The sequence below is a fragment of the Prionailurus bengalensis genome, chromosome E2, assembly GCF_016509475.1.
Source record: "Prionailurus bengalensis isolate Pbe53 chromosome E2, Fcat_Pben_1.1_paternal_pri, whole genome shotgun sequence".
In the NCBI taxonomy this organism is placed as follows: domain Eukaryota; kingdom Metazoa; phylum Chordata; class Mammalia; order Carnivora; family Felidae; genus Prionailurus; species Prionailurus bengalensis.
Genome location: NC_057352.1, coordinates 27477088 through 27484694, shown reverse-complemented (window position 1 = coordinate 27484694; position 7607 = coordinate 27477088). Strand labels below are relative to the sequence as shown.

Genomic DNA, 7607 nt, shown 5'->3' with positions numbered 1-7607 from the left:
ACATAGCCCTCACTTACAATCTCTTAGAAAGCCTAGCTCTCCTTTTAACCAAACATATCTCAGAGTTTACTCAGCAAATTTAATATTACTTCTGAAGCAATCTGTCTATTATAGCCTGTGCTTTCTAGAGAGAAGGAAGAACATTTTTACCAAGGCCTCCCAGTTCCCCAAAGACAGGGGGATATAGATGTTCCCTCTGGCTAAGAGAGAGAGTGAGAAGAAATCATTTTTTACTACCTGGCCAAATTGTGGTATACTGTATTAGATGATTTAACTTTGTTTTTTAGCCTACGTTTGATTTTGTTTGAAGATTTATAGTAAAGCTGAAAAAAGATGTCACAGTGTTTCCTTTGCCCAAATAAGAATGGCAAATGGCTACCACACATAGCCCTTCCTTCCTCTCTCACGTCAGTGGCAGGCATTGCCAATCAATCATGATGCTCTGCCCCACCAACCCCAGACATGGCCTTAGAAGCCTCAATGTAGCTCTCCAGGCTATCTGAGCTGGCACAAGCAATGAAAACCATTTGCTATCCCTGCCAAAGAAGGAGGAGAAGCTGAGGAGAAAAAAAAAACAGTAGAAGAGACAGGCATAATATCAGGTGACTGGGAAAAAAAAATACTGAGAAGGAACCAAGAGCTTTGCCAAGTGGATGGTTCCGGGAGACAAGTGATAGAAAACAGGCGTGGAGAATTTAAACTGTGTTGATAAGCTGTAACTCTGGTAACCAAGAAGAAAGTGTAAATGTAACACTTAACACATGGACTGTAACTCTTTAAGAGTTGAAAATAAGCTGGGCAAAGAGTCAGAGCTATAAAGGGGGCCAAAGACAGTCAGTAGTATTTGTAGGATAAACACAATAATTATTTAACCCTGAACTTTATGGCTGTTAAATGAGTATAAAAATAGATACAGGTATAGATAGGCATACATGGAAACAAAGCTTTCTATTAATACTGACAATAGCTAACATGTGAGTGTCTGCCATGTGTCAGGCACTGTGCCAAGGGTTTTTCACACACTGTGATATAGGGACTATTTTCCCATTTTACACATACAGAAACTGAAACTCAGGCAAGCGAAATAACCTACAAGATCAAATGGTTAGAATATAGTCGAATCAGAATCTGACTTTAAGCAGTATTACACCAGCTCCTTCCTAAATACACAAATTCATATCTATATAAGAACCTACAAAGCAGGGAGGAGAATCTAGTCCAGGTGTTCTTATGTCTGGGGAATTGTTGTTCTTATGTATGTATTGTGTACTCATTCATTCATTCATTCACTCACTCATTTACTCTTCCACAAATATTTATTGTGTGCCACTATGTGCCAGATACTGTGTAGGACTGGAGATGCCAAAGGAATAAGACAGTTGAGGAACCTGAACTCACATAACTTTACTGGCCTTTCCAGTAAAATTACTGGCTTTTCTAGTAATCAAAGAACTGTGCAGCTGCTACAATAACTTAGACCAAGACCTTCACGTTATAGTTGGGGAAATGGAATTGGTATTTGGGATGGGAGGAACTGGAGGCAGCCCAGGTTCACCATGTGCAGTTCTGGGCTTAACAGACCTGCTGACCCCACCTCACACCCAGCTCTTGGCTTGGCCGGGTTCAGTGGGAGGTGTAGCCTCTTCTGGGTTGGGCTGGGGCAACAAATATCCTCTCTGGTCAGAAGAGCTTCTGGATGATTCTGGATTCTGGATGATTCTGATGTGTAGCTGAGGTTGAGAACAACTGGGATGGAAGAGGACCCAACAAATGCACCAGTCTGAGGTACAGAAGACAGTATGGCCCTGACTTCTCTGGACCTCCTGGCCCCAACTGTAACATGAAGAAGGTGGCATAGGGTGTCCAAGGGTCTCGACCTATGACATTCTCCAGTGCAGACCAGCTTAGGATTGGTGCTATGACGATCCAGCCCCTCACTGTTCCTTGGAAAGCCTTGCAAAGCAACACTTGCAAAACGCACAGGCAGCAGGCAAAGGGCACAGGATCAGCAATGACGCTAGTAAACCAGTCTGGGCAGCCCAGCGGCAGTGGTTGTTTGGATTCATTTCAGAGAGTATTTTGAGAATCTGATCCAAAAGCCTCAGACAATTTTAAGTTCATTTTAAGTTCAAACTGGCTCAATGGGTATTAGGGTCTTTTCCTGATGTTAGAAAGAATAAAATTACCTTGGCACAGTACATAAATCTATAAAGAGAAAAAAAATCTGACTTGGTTGGATACAGTTTGGGCTTTTGCAGATAAATCGATGTTTTTAGCTCATGGTTTCACACATTCAAACCCCTGAGTACAATCTTACTGGGCAACATCAGTCTGATTGTCCTAACCAGAGTGGGGTTGGAGGGATGGGAGACTGCAGCATCCATTAACTTGGACCCACAGAGTGAAGAACATTTTGTGGAAGGTGGGGAAGTTTCTGTAAAGGAGAATTCATTTCTCCCCTGTGTCTCGCCTTTACTACTCATACAGAACACTTCATTTCTGACACTTCTGGTCGCCAGTTGGCGGTGTGGGGTGGGGGGGTCCCCCACTAAGCAACTGTCACCAGCTGAGTGTCCTACAATTCAATTCAATTCAGACATTAACTGAAGTTCGTGCAGAGCAGACCCTACGGGCTAAGGATTCAGTCCCACAAGGATGCCCCTGACTTCAGATGCAAATGACCAGTGGTATGTCCCTAGATTACCCACAATTTCTGTCCAATTTGGCTACTAATTCGAAGTCCCATAAACCAATCCCCTCACCTTGGATTCAATTATTTACTAGAACAACTCACAGAACTCAAGGAAACACTTACATTGGCCAGTTTATAATATAACAAAGGATATGATAAAGGACATAGGTGAACAGCCAGATGAAGAGATACATAGGGCAAAGTCTAGGAGGGTCCTGAGCATGAGAGCTTTCATTTCTGTAGAGCTGAGGTACATCACCCTCCAGACAGGAAAATGGTTCACCAACACATGAGCTCTCTGAACCCCATACTGTTGGGATTTTTATGGAAGCTTCAACATGTAGGCATGATTGATCATTAACTCTGTTTCCAGCCCTCCTTTCCTCTGTCCTCACTGGAGAATTGGGCATGGGGTGTGTGGGAGAAGATTGAACATTTCAAGCTTCTAATCATGGCTTACCTCTGACCCCTTACATCCAGGAGTTCAACAAGAGTCACCTATTAGAACAAATGACACTCTTATCACTCAGGAAGTTCCAAGGGATTTAGGAGCTCTGTGTCAGGAACTGGAGCCAAAGACTAAATGTAAGAACAAAAGATTTTCCTAACATCTCTCTTTGCAAGGGTTTAGGAGTCCTGTGTCAGAAACTGGGGACAGAGGCCAATATATACGCATATCTCATTTTATTGGCCTCACTTTATCGCTCTTTGGAAATACTGCATTTTTTTACTAATGGAAGCTTTGTGGCATTGTGCAAGTCTATCAGCACCATTTTTCCAACAGCATTTGCTCACCTAATGTCTCTGTGTCACATTTTGGTAATTGTCACAATATTCCAAACGTTTTTATTGTTATTATATTTGCTATGGTGATCTGTGGTCAGTGATCTTTGATGTTACTATTGTAATTGTTTTGGGGCAACCATGTAAGACCATGAATTTAAGCAATGAATTTTGTGTGTGTTCTGACTGATCTACCAGCTGACCATTCCTGTATCTCTCCCTGTCCCTGGGGCTCCCTGTTCCCAAACACAATATCATTGAAATTAGGCCAATTTAATAACCCTACAATGGCATCTAAGTGTTCAAATGAAAGGAAAGGTCACATGTCTCTCACTTTAAGTCTAAAATTAAAAATGATTAAGCTTAGTGAGGGAGGTGTGTCTAAAGCCAAGACAGGCTGACACCTGGGCCTCTTGTCCAGTTAGCCAAATTGTAAATGAATGCAAAGGAAAAGTTCTTGGAGGAAATGAAAAGTGCTACCCCAGTGGACGCATGAATGATCAGAAAGAGAAACAGCTGTATTGCTGATATGAGGTAAGTTTTCTTGGTCTGGATAGAAGATCAAACAAGTTACAACATTTGCTGAAGCCAAAGCCTAATCCAGAACAAAACCCTGACTCTCTTCAATTCTGTGAAGGCTGAGAGAGGTGAGGAAGCTGCAAAAGAAATGTTAGAAGCTAGAAGAGGCTGGTTCATATGGTTTAAGGAAAGAGGCCATCTCCATAATATCAAAGGACAAGGTGAAGCAGCAAGTGCTAATATAGAAGCTGCAGCAAGTTGTCCAGAAGATCTAAGATAATTAATGAAGGTGGGTACAGTAAACAACAGGTTTTCAATGTAGACAAAACAGCCTTCTATTGGAAAAAGATGCCATCTAGAACTTTCATAGCTAGAGAGGATAAGTCAATGCCTGGCTTTAAAGCTTCAAGGACAGGCTGACTCTCTTGTTAGAAGCTAATGCAGCTGGTGACTATAAGTTGAAGTCAGTGCTCATTTATCATTTCAAAAATCCTAGGGACCTTAAGAATTATGCTGAATCTACTCTGCCTGTACGGTATAAATGGAGCAACAAAGCCTGGATGACAGCACATCTGTTTACAACATGGTTTACTGAATATTTTAAGCCCTCTGTTGAGAACTGATGCTCAGAAAAAAGGATTCCTTTTCAAATATAACTGCTTTTTGACCATGCATCTGGTCATCCAAGAGCTTTGGTGGAGACGGACAATGAAATTAATGTTGTTTTCATGTCTGCTAACATAACATCCGTTCTGCAGCCCATGGATCAAAGAGTAATTTCAACTTCCAAGCCTTATTATTTAAGGAATACAGGGGCACCTGGGTGGCTCAGTCAAGCGTCCAACTTCAGCTCAGGTCATGATCTCACGGTTTGTGAGCTCGAGCCCCACATCAGGTTCTCTGCTGACAGCTCAGAGCCTGGTGCCTGCTTCAGATTCTGTGTCTCTCCTACTCTTTCTGTCCCTCCCTTGCTCATACTCTGTGTCTCTCTGTCTCTCAATAATAAATAAATGTTAAAAAAAAAAAGAAATACATTTCTTAAGGCTATAGATGCCATAGTGATTCCTCTGATGGGTCTGGGCAAAGTATGTTGAAAACCTTCTGGAAAAGATTCACCATTCTAAGTGCCATCAAGAGCATTCATGATTCATGGGAAGAGGTCAAAATATCAACATTAACAGGTGTTTGGAAGCAGTTGATTCCAACCCTCACAGATAACTTTGAGGGGTTCAAGACTTCAGGGGAGGAAGTATCTGCAGATGTGGTGGAAACAGCGAGAGAACTAGAATCAGAAGTGGAGCTCAGGGTCACCTGGGTGGCTTAGTCGGTTAAGCGTCTGACTTCGGCTCAGGCCATGATCTCATGCGGTTTGTGAGTTTGAGCCCCACGTCAGGCTCTGTGCTGACAGCTCAGAGCCTGGAGCCTGCTTTGGATTCTGTGTCTCCCTCTCTCTCTCTCTCTCTCTCTGACCCTCACCCACTCACACTCTGTCTCTCTTTCTCTCTCTCTTTCTCAAGAATAAACATTAAAGAACAAAGAAGTGGAGTTCAGAGGTGGGACTGAATCACTGAAATTTCATGATCAATCTTTAATGGATGAGGAGTTGCTTCTTAAATGAGCAAGAAAGTAGTTTCTTGAGATAGCATCTACTCCTGGCAAAGATCCTGTGAATATTGATTGTTGAAATGACAACAGAGGATTCAGAATACTACATAAACTTAGTTGATAAAGCAGCACCAGAGTTTGAGAGAATTGACTCCAACTCTGAAAGAAGTTCTACTGTGGGTAAAATGCTACCAATCAGCATCACAGGTTACAGAGAAATCATTTGTGAAAGGAAGAGTTAAACAATGTGGCAAACTTCATTCTTGTCTTCTTTTAAGAAGTTATCACAGTCACCTCAACCTTCAGTAGCCACCACACTGATCAGTCAGCAGCCATCAACACCGAGGCAAAATCTACCAGAAAAATAATTACAACTTGCTGAAAGTGTTTTTATTTTCTTTGGGTAAATACCCAGTAGTGAAATTTTTGGATCATATAGTATTTCTAATTTTTATTATTGACGAACCTCCATACTGTTCTCCCCAGTGATTTCACCAATTTACATTCTCACCAATAGAGCACAAGTGTTCCTTTTTCTCTACATTCTTGTCAACACTTTTTATTTCTTGTCTCTTTTAGTTTAGCCATTCTGACAGGTGTAAGGTGATATGTCATTGTGGTTTTTATGATCATTTCCCTGGTGATTAGTGATGTTGAGCATCTTCTCATGTGTCTGTTGGCCATCTGCATGCCTTCTTTGGAAAAATGTCTATTCATATCCTTTGCCCATTTTTTAATCAGATTGATTTTTTGGTGTTGAGTTATATAAGTGCTTTATATAAAGTATTCTTGAATTCAAGAATATATATTGTTATTTTAGACATAATGCTATTGCACACTTAATAGGCTACTATATAGTGTAAATGTAACTTTTATGTGAGCTGGGAAACCAAAAAATTCATTTGGCTTACTTTATCGTGATATTTACTTAATTGTGGTGTCTGGAACTGAACCCACAATATCTCCAAAGTATGCCTGTATTCATTTCTTATTATTTCACAGGTTTCCAAAAAAGGTAAAAGCAACAAGAACCCCAGAGAACTTCCTTCTGTGACAGAGCCACCCCCAAATCCCTTTGGATCCCAGGGCCCCAGGGGATAAACAAAATGTGCTCACAAATACATCCTAGTATTTCTCTACCTTGCTTTCTCTACCAAGGGTATGGGTAGAAGCAAGGCCTTGATTTTTCAAAAACATGGTAAGTACCTGTAAATTTTCACCAAACAAAAATGCCATTGCCAAGGGGATATTTTGAGAGCTGTTTCACAGTCAAAGATGCTTAAAACATTCTATGATTCTCCCTTGTGGAGTTTCCAGGAATCTTTGGGTGCCTTGTTTCCTACCCTCTTGCTGGTTTGCTCTAGACTTGAGTACAGAGAAGACACTGTTGATTCCCCTGGGCAGAAGTGTACATTGTGGAAGAGTTGTCAGTAGGGAAAGCAGAGATGAGAAACAGGTTCATTCAAACTAGCTCAGGTAATGGGGAACTGGGAAGGATATGACTGGCCAAGGACAGGAAACAGAGGACAGCTGGGCCACATGGGGCCTGGCACTGGGTGGCCAGTGTCCAAAGCTGTGCTTCTCTCTCATACCTCCTCTCCTCAAACATCCGCTCCATCTTCTAGTTGCTTACATGCCATTTTATGCTGGCGTGTGACCTCTCTGCTCTTCCAAAATGTTGGATACAAGGGTGGATTGGCTTACCTGTCATTTTAAGTTGTGCCACCATAACTGAGATAATGCAGACTCAGAAGCAGACTACCTGGTTCAGATTCCAGCTCTATTGTGTACCGCATGTGTAACTTTGGACATGTTCTGTCTCAGGTTCCTCCTCTGTAAAAGTGGAATAAAAATTGTTTCTATATCATAAAAATGGTGCAAGTATTATATGAGTTAACTGATGAAAAAACTCAGAAGTAGTGCCTGGAAAATAAGTGCTTAAAAACATTAGCTACTGTAAACCCCCATGAGGGATACAAACTCAAATGCCCACCCAGCAAGGAGATTC

The 7607-nt window shown here is 41.6% G+C and overlaps 1 pseudogene; it reads left to right on the top strand.

The window, feature by feature from the left end:
* Nucleotides 1–3762: 3762 nt before the first annotated feature.
* Nucleotides 3763–6700, top strand: LOC122494312 (annotated as a pseudogene).
* Nucleotides 6701–7607: the final 907 nt, after the last annotated feature.